This window comes from Erinaceus europaeus, chromosome 5 (assembly GCF_950295315.1).
Source record: "Erinaceus europaeus chromosome 5, mEriEur2.1, whole genome shotgun sequence".
In the NCBI taxonomy this organism is placed as follows: domain Eukaryota; kingdom Metazoa; phylum Chordata; class Mammalia; order Eulipotyphla; family Erinaceidae; genus Erinaceus; species Erinaceus europaeus.
In genome coordinates, this window is record NC_080166.1 from 12,525,057 (window position 1) to 12,541,403 (window position 16,347).

General features: G+C 48.0%; 1 long non-coding RNA gene across 2 annotated transcripts in view; it reads right to left on the reverse strand.

Moving 5' to 3' along the window:
• Nucleotides 1-16,347, reverse strand: part of LOC132538586 (uncharacterized) — an 890,943-nt gene that overhangs the window by 483,200 nt on the left and 391,396 nt on the right. The gene's annotated exons all lie outside the window — the stretch shown is intronic.

Sequence of the window (16,347 nt, forward strand, 5' to 3'; positions counted from 1 at the left end):
CTGAAACCTCTCCTGCTCCAGGTGGGCCAACGTGTCCACAAGCACCCACCTGTATGATGTTCCTGCAAAGTCTCCTTGTCCCTCCCCCTCCAATGCACTAATCACCTGCTTCTTCCTGCCCTTACCCCTACCCCCTCCTAGGTCAGTCCCCTGGACCCCCACCACCCTCAGCCACATGCCAGTGCTAATAAGACAGCGTAGTGTGGGGTTCCCCGTGTGCAAAGTTTTTATTAAAATGCTGTGTGTATTTGCTGTTTATTAAGCAATTTGTCCTGCTTTATATCTTACCACCTTTCAGCCACCAAGCTGCAAATGCTGCCATGGCGCCACCCTGACCTCCCTGGGCAGACACCCTCACCCATGTGTCCTGGAACTTTCCCTCCCCAGAGCCCTGCCCCACTAGGGAAAGACAGAAACAGGCTGGGGGTGTGGGTCCACCTGCCAACACCCATATCCAGCGGAGAAGCAATGACAGAAGCCAGAACTCCCACCATCTGCTCCCCATAAAGAATTTGGGTCCATGCTCCCAGAGGGATAAAGAACAGGGAAGTTTCCAATGGAGGGGATGGGACATGAAACTGGTGGTGAAGACTTTGTGGAATTATAACCCTGTGATCTTCCAGTCTTGTTCATCATTATTAAATCACTAATTTAGAAAAAAGTGTTCGTTGATGCATAGAAGATTCTGTGCTGTCACATCACTCTTATGTTAAAGAAGTGTTTCCTCTAGAGCTGGCCTGTGTTTATTATGACTGTGTGCTTCCCCCAAGCCACAGCAGTCTCACTCCCACTGAATACTGTGCTATTCCTTGTCTGTGCTGCTTAGTATCCCAGACTCTCAAGCAAGAAGGAGGCAGCTCCCTTTCCAAATGTCCTCTGCTATCTCACAGCAGTGACCAGAGACGGTGACTTGTCCAACTCACTGGACCAGGGGCCCAAGTCCATGTGATAGACAAGGCAGGACATCTCCACTCTTCCTATGTCTGTGGAACCCTTAGCTAACACACCCCAGCTCAACGTGACAAAAATAAGCTTCAGAGGAATTTCAAAACAAGGCAGAAACAAAATATTCAACAAAAGAAAGAAAAAGACTACTGGGGAGAATCAGGACATGCAGTTCACAGGCATTCTCAGTTGCATCAGAAAGAGGCCAATAAGGAAGGACATTAGTAAACATTGTTTAAAATTCATTTTTACCCCACCTGCAGGGGCAACGCTTCATGCGTTGTGAAGCAGGGCTGCGGGTGTCTGTCACTCTCCCTCTCTATCTCCCGCTCCCCTCTCAATTCCTGGCTATCTCTATCCAAGAAATAAAGATAATTTTTAATTCATTTTAAAGCATAGGGATCTCTATTAGAACAAAGGATTTTTAGATAAGTAGAGTGTGAACAAAGAGGAGAAAGCTCCTTCACTGGGGAAAAAAAAAAAAAACTGCAGAAAGCAGTAGAAACAGGTGTGTAGAGCAACATCAAGTATGACACATAAAAAACAAGATGAGAGAATAAGAGGCCATTATCTTGGTGGTCACTATAAATATAAAAGATTGAATTACTTGCTTCTGAGAGATTCAGATTGGACCTGTTTTGTTTGGGGCTGGAGAAGTAGCTCACAGAACAGGGCTTCTGACTTGCTGTGCATCTGAGGTTAGAGCCCTGCAACACAGGGGCAGTGCTAGGTCGCCAGAGGACACTCCACTAAACTCTCCTGCCTGAGGCGCCAAGGTCCCAGGTTCAGTCCCCAGCACCACCATTACCCAGAGCTGAGAGGGGCTCTGGCATCTCTCCCTCTCCCTCTCCCCCTCCCCCTCTCCCTCTCCCTCTCTCTCTCTCTCTCTCTCTCTCTCTCTCTCTCTCTCTCTCTCTGTGTGTGTCTTAAAGTACTTAAAACAAAAATATATAACAGGGGCCAGGCAGTGACACACCCAGTTAAGTGCACATAGTACTGTGCTGAAGGACCTGAAAAAGGACCTGGGTTCGAGCCTTCACTCCCCACCTGCAGGGGGAGGCTTCACAAATGATGAGGCAGGTCTGTGGGTATCTCTTTCTCTCTGTCTCCCCTCCCTGCTCACTTTCTCTCTGTCCTAGCGAATAAAATGGAAGGGGGGAAAAAAAAGACAGACTAAAATGCGGTGGAGAAACAAAAAGAAATCTGTTAAGACCTACAGAATTAAACCTTAGTGTCTTGGCAATAATTCACCTGATAGAGAATTCTCTTTACCATGGGCAAGGATCTGAATTCAAGCCCCAGGCCCACATGGTAGCACCATGGGGAAGCAGTATTGTCCTCTCTCCCTCTCCCTCTCCCTCTCCCTCTCCCTCTCCCTCTCCCTCTCCCTCTCCCTCTCCCTCCTCCCTCAAATTAAATGAGAAAAAATAATCTAAAAGGAATTTTAATGATGAAGAGAAGAATCTACAAAGACGATACACTAATTAACCAATTAACAACTAACGACAGAGCCTCGTACTATATAGAGCAACACAGCTAGCACAAAAACTGACAAGTTTCTGAGGGCACATTCTGAATCTCTAATCACAACAGATCTGAACTGCCTCATCATCAAAACAGTACAGCCACTAGACTCAACGCAGACCTATGAAGTCTGGGAGAGCTGAATGGTCTGGTTACAAAATGAGAGCTCTGAAAAGTAGCGGATCCCAAAGGACAAGCAGATGTGGAATATTTATAAACATGTGGCCACTTCAGTCCACCACAAAGGAAGTGTCAGCAAATTCCACTTGTAAAACACCGACAGGATTTTCTGACCTCCATGTGACTGAAAACTGAAACACACTCTTAAATAATGCACATATGCACATACCTCTGAGTTCATGTGAGCAGGCCCAGTTTATGCCCGCAATCCCTGCGTAATTATTAATAGCCCTCTCTTTCACTCCCTGTCAAAGGTGTCTCGCTTGGCTTGGTACATTCTATGGTCATCCTAGTTAAAAGGGAAATTGAAAAAATAAAATACGACTGAATGGCCAGCCTTTCCTATCAGACGTTTGCTCTGCTTCCAACATGACTCTTTGAAGGAAAATAGCCCAGAAATAACAAGCTAGAATGTCAACTCAAAAAAAAGAAAGGAAGGAAGATAAGAAAAAAAAAAAAAAAAGAAGAATGCCAACAGAAAGAAATAAGAAAGTAAAGACAAATACTGAGAAAGATGAAGTTGTCTTACTCATTGCCTCTGTGCTTCCCTTCAAAAGTAGAATGATGAGTAGAGAAGAAAAGGTGACTTTTGAAATAACGGATCCATTAGACACACTTCTGGCAGATCCCATGGGAGGAGATAGAGAGAGAAAGAAAACTCACCAAATCAAAAATGGACGTAAAGATAAGATTCTGTCACAATGAAACTGTGTGTTCATGTTTTGAAAGCTTAGGGGATAGGACCTATTTTCTCTTAATTCTTTCCGAAAATACCTTAAGAAAGAATTGCAAATCAGGTAAGACCCTAAACCTCTCATGGGCTGACCATTTGGAAAAACAAACAAACAAAAAATCCTTCAAAGAAACAAAGACATTCTACTCTGGGGTGGGAGGTGGTGCACCTGGGTGAGCACATGTTTTTTTGTTTGTTTTTTTTTAGCTCTCAGGCATCTGGGTTCAAGGCTCTAGTCCCTACCTTCAGAAGAGAAGCAGGTGCCTTTCTGTCTCTTTCCTTTTCTCTTCCTCCCCCTTCTCTGCCTCTATCCAGTAAATAAATGAAGTTTAAAAAAAAAAGAGGGGCCACAAAAAAAGACATTCAACTCTGATGGCTTTCTGCAGTGTGCTTGTTTTCTTTTTAACTAAAGCGTGATAACATTAATGACAAAGCTACCATTTTAGTGAGTGTTTTATAAAGATTATCTCCTTTATTCTTCATCAACCTGAGAGTACAGTTCTATAATGTGTACCATATATGGTCAGATGTAACCTAAAAAATGAATAAATAAAGTCTCCCTAATACAGAACTGAAAGACAAAAGAATTTCAGCTGGGAGAGAGATCCAACATTGCTTTTCCTCCAAATGCCCCGTAGACACATGATTGTAAAATAAATTCTGTGCCCTGTTCACTCTGATGGGCTCTCATCGCAGAGGAGAAAACAACTTGTGGAATAAGAGCATAAATCACTTTTGGGGGGGTTTCAGTATTTGGAGAGCAGTTGTTCAGACAGGGAGAAGCAGAGACTGAGTGAAGGTGGGAAAGACACCACAGGCCTGAAGCTGCTCCCAAAGTAGAGCAGGGCAGCTCTGAAATGGGGTCACATGCAGACACTGCAGACACCAAGGAGCGGCTGTCACTAAGATGCCATCCTGACCTCCATGGCCAGAGACCTCACCGCTGTGTCCTGGGAGTTCAACCCCAAGTCCTTGTACATTCTTCCCCCCCCCCCCTTTACTGGGGAATTAATGCTTTGCTTTCACTTTTCTAATCCTTTTTTTGTGTGCTGCTTAAGTCTTGGCATGCCCTAGCCCTGGGAGAAGATGAACTGCATTTACCGCAAGCATAAGTCTGTTTAGACTCCACAGAGGGGCAGCGGTGCCCAGCTGTGCCCTTGAAATTGTGCTGATCCGGAAAAGCAAAGTCTCTTGTGGGAAAGCATAGTGCACATGACCAGGAGCACCTGCTTCTGCTTCTCATCCAGAAAGACAGATAACCAGCAGGCTGTCCAGCAGAGAGAGCGGAGAAACAAGCAAACACACAGCCGCGTTCGTTGGAACCATCAGCGTGGCGTCCTGATCACCGCTCAGAGCTGCAGACCTGGATGATGTTCAGCCCCCCATCCTATTCCACCTGGAAGGGGGTTGGTGTGTTTTCACTGATGGTTCTGACATGTGCTTATGGAGTCTGAGATGTCCCGAGACCTGCCAGGTCCAAGTTCCAGGCCCAGCTCATAGAGCAAACCCATCTAAGCTCAAAGGCCTGAGCATCAGAGGAGGCAGAGATGACAGTCCTGGATTTGGTGTGACATCCCCAGAATCGCAAACACTGAGATACAAGGGCTGGGGACAGACACCTCTGCTCACGCCCAGCGGCCAGTTTGCCGAACCCTGGCCCTGCTCCATCTTGCTCCATCCAGCCCTCTGACAGACTGGCTGGTGTCCCCACATCTTATTTCCTCTGTCCACTGACTGGAGGCACGGATGTGAGCCTGCCTCAGGCGTGACATGGCCTCACTAGCTCATGGGTCCTTGTAGTGGAGAGTGTGGGCAGAGAGGTGAGGAGATACTTGGGCCAGGGAGCCCAGGGGGTCTACGAGAGGGGCAAAACCCAATAGAAGAAGCTTCCAGAAGAAGCAGCCAAGGAAGCATGGTGTGATGGAGTTTATTTTATTTATTTCTTTATTGCCATCAGGGTTATCTCTGGAGTTTGGTGCCAACACTACAAATCTACTCTTCTTATCAGCCATCCCTCCTTTATTTCTTCCTTCCTTCCTTCCTTCCTTCCTTCCTTCCTTCCTTCTCCCTTTCTTTTTTTCTTCTTTCTTTTTGATTGACTAGGACAGAGAGAAATTGGGAGGGGCAGGGGAGACAGAGAGTGAGAGAGACAGAGAGACATTTGCAGCACTGTTTCACTGCTTGTGAAGCTTCCTCCCTGTAGATATGGAGCAGGGGCTTGAACCCAGCTCCTTGCACATGGTAATGTGCATGTTTAAGCAGATGAACCACTGCCCTTTGTTTTAATGTTTAACAGAATATTGCTCAGTTCTCACAGTAGTGCAGGGGATTGAACCTGGGACTTTGGAGCCTCAAGCAGAACCATAATACAACCTTTCCCACCCAATATGGTGTTTGGTTTTTTTCTGTTCTGTTGTTTTAAGCCAAGTTGAAGTGCTAATGGGAGGGGATCCAGGTGGAAAATTCCAACGAGCAGGTATGTGGTGGCAGGGTGTTTAGTGTTAAGGTCCTGGGTTTGGGAGCCAGGGTTGACTGGTCACTGAGGTCATGTTCAGGGTGGGAGCCCCAGGAGAAGGAGGAATGAGACAGAGGGCTCAGGGCAGGAGCCTGGGAATCAGCACAGTGAAGACTGGAGGGAGGGCCACAGCAGGAGGACAGAGGAGGAAGCATCTGAAAGGTTCTGGGTAAAGCCCAACAGAAAAAAGAGAGAGAAGGAAAGAAAAAGAAAGAAAGAAAGAAAGAAAGAAAGAAAGAAAGAAAGAAAGAAAGAGAGAAAGAGAGAGAGGGAAAGAAAGAAATATATAAAGGAAGGAAGGAAGAAAAGAAAGGAGAGAAAGAAGGAAGGAAGGAAGGAAGGAAGGAAGGAAGGAAGGAAGGAAGGAGGAAAAGAAAGGAAGGAAGGAAGGAAGGAAGGAAGAAAGACCTGATAAAAAATGGGAGTTATTGGTATTTTTTTTCTCTAAATATCAAGACCTCTCAGGGGCACAGGCTCTAGTTGGCTCCATCAGAAACATGTCAACAATATTTATACCCCTTTCCCATATTTGGGAGCTACTCTCTTCCCTGATCCAGCTTTCTGGTCCTTTTTCTAGTCATGACATCATCTCCCCAGACAATAACTTGGATCCACCTGCATATCAGATGTCAGGCTCAGGGGAAAAAAAAAACTAGTATAGCCACAGGCCCTTTGGAATCTAACTAAAATATGCCTACTAGCTGTCTACAAAATGGAGAACCCCCAACTCTTCATCTGCACTATTCCAGCCTTTAGGTCCATGATTGTTCAACAATTTGTTTGGCTTCGTATGTTAACTCTCTTGTCAACCACCAGGTTCCAGATGCTAGTATGATGCTGACCAGACTTCCTTGGACAAACAGCCCACCAATGTGTCCTGGAGCTCTGCTTCCCCAGAGCCCTTCTCCACTAGGGAAAGAGAGAGGCAGACTGGGAGTACGGATCCACCTGTCAACGCCCATGTTCAGCGGGGAAGCAATTACAGAAGCCAGACCTTCCACCTTCTGCACCCCACAATGACCCTGGGTCCATACTCCCAGAGGGATAGAGAATAGGAAAGCTATCAGGGGAGGGGATGGGATATGGAGTTCTGGTGGTGGGAATTGTGTGGAGTTGTACTCCTCTTATTCTATGGTTTTGTTAATGTCTCCTTTTTATAAATAAAAATAAATAATAAAAAGAAAGAAAGAAAGAAAGAAAGAAAGAAAGAAAGAAAGAAAGAAAGAAAGAAAGAGAGAGAGACCGTAGAGCTCCCTTGTGCCATGCATGGTGCTCCCCTGTGGGTGGTGCTGAAGCTGCAGCCAAGGTCTTTGCATGTGGTAAGGCATGCACTCTACCCTGCCCCACTAGGGACAGACAGACACAGGCTGGGGGTGTGGATCCACCTGCCGACACCCATGTCCAGCGGAGAAGCAATGACAGAAGCCAGAACTCCCGCCTTCTGCTCCCCATAAAGGATTTGGGTCCAGGGACCAGGTGGATCCACACCCCCAGCCTGGTGCACCTGGTTGAGCGCACATGTTACAATGTGTAAGGACCCAGGTTCAAGGCCCCAGTTCCCATCTACAGGGGGAAAGCTTTGCAAGTGGTGAAGCAGGGCTGTAAGTGTCTCTCTGTCTCTCTATCTTCCCCCCTTCCCTCTTGATTTCTGGCTGTCTCTAGCCAGTAAATAAAGATCAAAAAATTAAAAGATAATAAACACATGGCCATAGTTGACCCTTAGTTAAAGGAGTTGGGTGTTGGCTCTTTCAATACCACACCTTCTAAAGATCTTCTCAAAGGCCCGGCAACTTGTCAGCCACAGAAAACAATTACAACACCCTCACCCTTCCGGCTCCTGGTATCTCTGTTTTGTCTGCCACACTGAATAATGTCTAAATATCTACAGCCCAACCGTCATCACCCCAAGAGCCCTCACTCCTCATGGTAATCTCCACTCTGTTGATCTGAACCTAATATATTTTCCATGCAGAATCACCACAGAAATTCCCTGACTCTGACTAAAAGTATAAATAACTTTTGTCGCATAGCAGCTGCAGTAAATTGAAGGAAAAGATAGCTATCCACCGTATTCTCAACAGACGCTTTGCTCTGAACACGGAAGCGGCTCTGATCAGTGCTCGATTCTGAGGTGTCTTCTATAACTTCTGTGATCATTGTGAGTGTCCAGAATTCCGTATTTTCCAAACAGCATATGAATTCTAATTCTAATTCCTTGAGAGGGTAAATTAACACTTCTCAAGACTCTGCAATATTTATAGGTGCTGAACTGGGGACAAGGACCCTTAAAAAAAAAAAAGGCAAACAGGGTCGGGTGGTAGCGCATCAGGTTAAGCACACGTGGTACAAAGCACCAGGACCGGAGTAGGAATCCCGGTTCGAACCCCCGCCTCCCCACCTGCAGGGGAGTCTCTTCACAGGCGGTGAAGCAGGTCTGCAAGTGTCTGTCTTTCTCTCCCCCTCTCTGTCTTCCTCTCCTCTCTTGATTTCTCTGTCCTATCCAACAACAAACGACAACAACAATAATGACCACAACAAGGCTACAACAACAAGGGTAACAAAAGGGGGAAAAATGGCCTCCAGAAGCAGTGGATTCATGGTGCAGGCACCGAGCACCAGCAATAACCCTGGAGGCAAAAAAAAAAAAAAAAAGCAAACAAGTATTAAGAAGCCATTTCATGGCAAGCATGCTCCATATGTCACTGGAATTAATTTTAGAAATTTCTCTTTCATTCTGGTATTACGTATACAGCTCTGTGGCCTTACCCTTAACTTCTTTTATTACTTTTTAATGGGGGGATTAATGGTTTACAGGAAATATAGTTGTTGACACACACACACACATATATTATAAATATGTAATATTACTTATTATTGCATAGAGACAGAGAGAAATTGAGAGGACAGAGGAAATAGAGAGAAAGAGACAAAGAGTAGTCCTGTAGTCCTGCTTCAGCACCAGTGAAGCTTCCCCACCACCACCGAAGGTTGGGACCAGGGACTTGAACCCTGTCACTGTGCACTGTGATGTGAGCACTTAATCAGACTCACCTTGGCCTGGCCTTCCTTTGCTTTGTTTCGAAAGTCTCACGGCTGAGGGAGGTCACTGGCATTAGTCCTTCACCTCCTGGACAGTTGCACTTAGCATGGCTTCTCCCAGCTTGACCTATAATGCAGCAAAGACAAGACAGCCCTTTTATTGCCACTAGGGTCATCACTGGGGCTTGGTAACAGCACCACAGATCCAACACTCCCAGAGGCCCTTTTTTTTGGGGGGGGTGGGGGGAGCAAAGAGAAATTAAAAAGGGAGGCAGAGATAGAGAGGGAGAGAGACACAAAGACCCCTGCAGATCTGCTTTCTGACTCGTGAAGCTGCCCCCCCCCCCCCGCGCAGGTGGGGCCAGCGGTTCAAAGCCTGGTCCGTGCACATCATGGTGTGTGCACTTAACTGGTGCAGCACCACCCAGCCCCCAGCCTCCCTGTCTCCTGCTGCGGAGAGTGTGGCAGTAGCTTGTCAGTGAAGCCTGTCGTGCTCTTCACCAGTGTGCTGTGCCCACCATAGGAAGGGCGAGAGTCATGAGTCCCCACTTGCAGGGGGGAGCTTTGCAAGGGGAGAAACAGGGCTGCAGCTCTCTCGCTCTCTCTCTCTCTCTCACTCTCATTCTTTCTCTCACTCCCTCTCATTGCTTTCCTCTCCCCACCCCCTTACTTATTTATTTACTTATTGGATAGAGACAGCCAGAAATCAAGAGGGAAGGGGGAGATAGTGAGACACTTGCAGCCCTGCTTCACCACTTGCAAAACTCTCCCCCTGCAGGTGGGCATTCAAACCTGGGTACTTGCACCTTATAAGACGTGTGTTCAACCAAGTGCACCATCACTCAGTCTTTCTCTTCCTCTCTTCCTCTCTTCCTCTCCCCCCCACCCCCCTGCCTCTCAATTCCTCTCAACCGCACAGTGACCTAATATTGATTTGCAAAGTTGTAAGATGATAGGGGCACAATTCCACACAGCTCCCACCACCAGAGTTCTATGTCTCATCCCCTCCATTGGAAGCTTCCCTATTCTTTATCCCTCTGTAAATATGGGCCAAAATTCTTTTTTGGATGCAGAAGGTGGGAGGTCTGTCTTCTGTCATTGCTTCTCCACTGGGCATGGTGTTGGCAGGTGTACCCACACCCCCAGCCTGTCTCTGTCTTTCCCTAGTGGGGCAGGGCTCTGGGGAGGGGAGGCTCCAGGACACACAGGTGAGGGCTTCTGCCTGAGATCTATCTCTTCAGTCCTGTTCCCTTGTCATCTTGAAGAGATGGAGTACAGGCACTGCCACGCAGGCAAGGAGAGCTTCCAGCCCAAGGACACATATAACTAGGAGCAGCGTTACAGAAACAACCAGGCTTCCAGGCAGCGCTCAGGGGAGGAGTTCCCAACTGGGTCCTCTGGTGAGTTCACCATGCAGGCTCCTGGGAGGCAGCTCTGTGATACAGCACTGGGCATGCACATGTGAAGGTCTCAGTTTGATGCCAGAGTGATGCTCTGAGAGTCTCTCTCTCTCTCTCTCTCTCTCTATCATTTTTAAAAAGTATACAAGGGTGAGGGAAACAGCATAATGTTTCTGCAGAAAGACTCATATGCCTGAGGCTCCAAAGTCCCAGGTTCAATCCCTAATACCACCATAAGCCAGAGCTGAGCAGGGCTCTGGGGGAAAGAAAAGAAGTAAATAAAATATACATAAGTTAAAAAAAAGAGGGGTCTCCAGGTGGTGGAAGCACACCCAGTTAGATACACACAGTGCTGCCATCTGCAAGCACCTGCACAAGGGGAGGGTTCGAGCCCCCACTCGCCCACCTGCAGGGGGGACTTTTCACAAGTGGCGAAGCAGGTCTGCAGGCTTCTCTCCTCTCTGTGTCCCCTTCCCCTCCCAATTTCTTTCTGTCCTGTCCAATAAAATGTGAGAAAATGGCCTCCAGGAACAGTGGATGTGTGATGCCAGCACTGAACCCCAGCAATAAAAACTAAAAGCCTTGGTGGAAATCTTTCAAGTTGGCCATGAGAGGGTGCGGCTCTGAGGCCCAGCTTGGGTAAAGGCCAGGTGTGGCAGGCGGGGGTCTCTGCTCTGCTCTGCTCCCAGGTGTCACAGACCTGCTTACAGGTGCACATAGGGTGTGACGTGTGGACACACGGACACCTGGCAGCTCCCCAACCCCATCCTAGACATGCAGGTGTGGCAGGAGCAGTCCAGATGTGGCATCCTGGCTTGTTGGGAGCCAACACAATGGCTGAACGGGGACCATGGGCCCATCCTAGTCTCTGTTGAGGATGCTGGTTCTCTTCTAAGAACACCTGGAAGCATGTTCTGGACTCTACTCACTGCTCACAGCCATGGAGATACCTGGTGGCATCTGGTAAAAATCTCACCAGACTCAGCAACAAACAAAAAAGATCACTCCATCTAAAAGTGGGGAGAGGGTGTGAACAAAATAGTCACCAAAGAAGAGATTCAAAAGGCCAACAAACATGAAAAAGATGTTCCAAGTTATTGTCAGAGAAATGCAAATAAAGACAACAAGGAGATACCACTTCACCTCTGTGAGAATGTCAGACATCAGAAAGGACAGTAACAACAAATGCTGGAGAGGCTGTGGACACAAAGGACCCTCTTACACTGCTGGTGGGAATGTCAATGGGTCCACCCCCTGTGGAGAATAGTCTGGAGACTCTCAGAAATCTAGACATGGACCTATCCTCTCCTGGGGATAGATCCTAAGGAAACAAACACACCCATCCAAAGACATTTGTGTGCACCTGTGTTCATAGCAGCACAATTTGTAATAGCCAAAACCTGGAAGCAACAGATGAGTGATTGAGAAAGTCGTGGTCTAGATACAGAATGGAATACTACTCAGCTGTGAATAATGATGATTTCACCTTCTTGCCCTCCTCTTGGATGGAGTTTGAAGGAATCCTGGGATGAAGATAGGCTGGTCTCACTCTTGGACGGAAGTGGACAAATCAGAACAGAAGGGGAAACACTAAACAGAGCGTGGACTGGGTTTGGTGTCTTGCACCAAAGTAAAGGACTCTGGGGTGGGGGGCTCTCAGGTCCTGGTGCTGATGGTGGAGGAGGAACTGGGCTGGGGGGAGAGTGTTTTGCAGAAAACTGAGAAATTTTACACATGTATTTACTGTAAACCATTAACCATTCCCCAATAAAAAATTAAAAATAATCTGGAAAGGACCAATGGAGGACCAAAGGACCAAAGGACCTGTTGAGTGTGGACAACGGCCACTGGACTCAGACTTGGGAGACTCATGCTGTTGTGGACACAAAGGACCTGGACTGGTGGCTCCTCTCCCTCCCCCAGGCAAGCCATGGCTGGTTGCCTCAGAAGAAAAAGCATTTCAGGACCAAGTCACTGAAGACAGCAGCCAGGCATGGGGTAGGAGGGAGGGGAGGAGGAGGGGGAGGCCAGCATTCTCCTCCCTAGGAGAGTCACCTCCTTGTTGAGTTCAGAGCTAAAAACAGTCTTCAGGACTCTGAGGAGCCACGTCACTTCCAGTGCCCTGCCAGGGAACTCCCACGTCCTCCGCAGCTCTCAGATGCCACCTCCTCCTCCCGTGCCCAGTGGGTGGGACGGGTGACTGCAGTCGGAGCCAGCAACGCACAGATGAGCTCTGTGGAGTGACAAGGGCTGAATGTCAGGGACGAGAGAGAGAGAGAGAGAGAGAGAGAGAGAGAGAGAGAGAGGACACATCTGCAGGAACCCCTCCACCCCCCACCCTGAATGCCTTCTGCAGAGCATCTCCCCCAGCAAGAACTGCCAGTTTTCGGATTCTCACTATTTTTATTTTCTTGAGAAAAATGATCATTTTTATAAATAGCTTTTTAAATGTCAAACGGCTGAATAATTTACGTGTACTCCTTATCCGGAAGCCTTTATCCTCTGCTCAGTTTTCTTGGGGAAACTGAGGAGGGGAGGTCTGGAGAGCTCTGGGGAGGGGGCGTGAGACTCAGCAGAGCTCAGTGCTCTGGTCTGTTCAGGCCGGGGCCTCATGCTTCCTCTGCACTGCTTGGCAGGTGGTGTTGTCCTGTAGATGTCTCGCTGCCTCCAACCACTCAGTGGGTATAGCCCACAGCCAAGGCCAGTGGAGACAAGTGCAGGGCCTGAAGGTGGTTCAGTGGTTACAACACACATGCTACCCTGTGCCCTGCCTGAGTCTCTGGGTTTGAATCCCAACACTACAGAGTTCTGTGGATGGATGGGGGAGCAATGCCATACTGTCCCTTCTATCTCTCTCTCTCTCTGGGATCTCCAGAGACCTATCCTACTAAGGAAAGATAGAAACAGATGGGGGTGTGGATCCACCTGCCAACGTTCATGTCCAGAGGAGAAGCAATTACAGAAGCCAGAGCTCCCAGCTCCTTTTTTTTTTAAAAAAAATTTATTAGTGACTTAATATTGATTAACAAAATTATAAGATAACAGAAGTATAATTCCATTATGTCCCCACCACCAGAGTTCTGTGTCCCCATTCCCTCCATTGGAAACTGCAGTGGTTCTCCCAAGGTCACAAATAGGGGTTGACTATTGTTATTATTTAACTTAAAAGGGGGGGTTGGCTGGGGGCTGCTGCACATAGAAGGATTCACAGCGGGGAGCTGGAAACTGGTTTAAACAAGACAAGGTTTATTAGGGTGAAACAGGTAAAAGGCAAAATAAGAAACTATCATCAAGGGTTAAGGGTACACTAGGCCCATAAAGTGTGAGTATAGTCATCAAAAGTTTAGTTCATAAGAAAGAATTATCAGCTCTGGTAAGGCTGTAGAGGAGTCTGAAAGTTTACTGGCCAGCAGAGTCACATGTGCTCAGTTCCCAGGAGAAGCAGCCATGGCGGATACCTGGAGCATCTCCGCAGAGATGCTTCTGATCAGGAGAAGCAGCAGCAGCCAAAGAGGCCGACCTGCTCCAACCCCCCGCTTTACACATTCCCTTCTCTGAAGCACCTCCTCAGGGGGACGTCGTTTGTGTGCTAATAGTCCCAGACTCCTGCAGGACCACAGCAGACGATCACTTCTACACTGTCTGTCTGTATTTGTATGGGTCTGCCCCTTCGCCCTGGACCACAGCAGACGATCACTTCTACACTGTCTGTCTGTATTTGTATAGGTCTGCCCCTTCGCCCTGGACCACAGCAGACGATCACTTCTACACTGTCTGTCTGTATTTGTATGGGTCTGCCCCTTCGCCCTGGACCACAGCAGACGATCACTTCTACACTGTCTGTCTGTATTTGTATAGGTCTGCCCCTTCGCCCTGGACCACAGCAGACGATCACTTCTACACTGTCTGTCTGTATTTGTATGGGTCTGCCCCTTCGCCCTGGACCACAGCAGACGATCACTTCTACACTGTCTGTCTGTATTTGTATAGGTCTGCCCCTTCGCCCTGGACCACAGCAGACGATCACTTCTACACTGTCTGTCTGTATCTGTATAGGTCTGCCCCTTCGCCCTGGACCACAGCAGACGATCACTTCTACACTGTCTGTCTGTATCTGTATAGGTCTGCCCCTTCGCCCTGCCATGGTCTCCTCTTCTCTTCTTTTCTAAGTGAAATCTACACCTAATACTCTCCTGTGTGCCTTTTCATTTTTTCTCTCTTCTCTCTCCAGGTCCTGACGGAGTTGGAGCAGACCTCCCACTTTCCGCACCTCAGAAAGAGTTTGGGTTTACCGCACAGACCTGGAAAGTAAAGGCCAGCTCCAGCCTGGGCAGGGGAAGCCGCCTTTTGCCTCCTCAGGGTCCCTGCCTTGGACTCTGAGGCCGGGCAGCCCGGGCATCTCTGCAGGCTTTTACCCTAAGCCCTCGGCCTTGAGGCTTCTAGCCCGACCTTTCTAGCTGTGGGTAACCGTGGGCCCCCTCCCCACCCAGGCTGAGTGGCCATGTCTGGAGACACTTCTGCTTGCCACAGCTGGGAGGAGAGTGGCCACCAGCATCCTGTGTGAAGGGGACAAGGCCCCAGACACCACACCCAACCCCCAAGGACGAGCCAGCCATCCTCAGGTCACAGGAGCTGGGGAAGCAGTTCCAATCCCTAAGGGCTCACGTTCTAAGCTGCCACAGTGTCTTCAGACTCCAGATTCAGCCATCTGAACCCGTCACTATTAGCTGGAACATGCAAACTATGTCCTGTGTTTTGTTGACACATTTTGTGTTTTGTTTATTTTAATTTTACTTATCTAATAGTTCTTTTGTTTGTTACTAACAGTTTATATGGTCACGGTGTCCAATTCACACCACACCCACCACCGGAATTCTGTGTCTCCACCGTCCCGCCTCACAAAGATAATCAGCAGAGTTCTCACAAGTCTTACAAATAGTTTGCTTGCTTCTGTTTCATTTGAATTTTTTTTCTTTCAAGTTCATGTGAATCAGATTCCACATATGATTGAAACCATCTGGTAGTTGTCTCTTGTCTCTGAATTTATTTCACTAAGCATCACCACCTCCAGTTCCACCTATTTTTTCAATTTTCTTTTATTATTATTATTATTTATTCATTCCCTTTTGTTGCCCTTGTTTTCGTTTGTTTGTTTGTTTTAATTTTAATCTTGATTTATTAGAGACAGCCAGAAATGGAGAGGGAAGGGGGCGACAGAGGGGGAGAGAGAGAGAGAAAAACGCCTACAGTTCTGCTTCACCACTCATGAAGCTTTCTCCCTGCAGGTGGGGACCGGGGATTCGAACCTGGGTCCTTGCCCATTGTAATATGTGCGCTCAGCCAGGTGCGCCACCATCTGGCCCTGCCCTTGTTGTTTTACTGTTGTAGTTATTATTGTTGTTATTGATGATGCCATTGTTGCAAGGACAGAGAGAAATAGAGAGAGGAGGGGAAGACAGAGAGGGAGAGAAAGACAGACACCTGCAGACCTGCTTCACCGCCTGTGAAGCGACTCCCCTGCAGGTGGGGAACCAGGGGCTCGAACCTGGATCCTTATGCTGATCCTTGCGCTTCGCACCATGTGCACTTCACCTGCTGTGCCACCACCCGACTCCCCCATGTATTTACTTAGGCCTGCACCACGGATCCACTGCTCCTGGAGGCCATTTTTTCCCTTTTTTTTTTCCCCTTGAAGTTACCTTTGTCATTGTTGTTATTGTTACTCTTGCCACTGATGTTATTGTTGTTGGACAGGACAGAGAGAAATGGAGAGAGGAGGGGAAGACAGAGAGGGGGAGAGAAAGACAGACACCTGCCGACCTGCTTCACCGCCTGTGAGGCGACTCCCCTGTAGGTGGGGAGCCCGGGGCTCAAACCAGTTCCATCCATTTTGTCCCAACAGACACAGTGTGATCTTTTTTGCTACCATGCAAACTATTATATCAAGTGGGTTGGGAGACAGCTTGCCTAGTAGCAGCACACTTCACCCGTGCTCAAGGACCCAGGTTCAA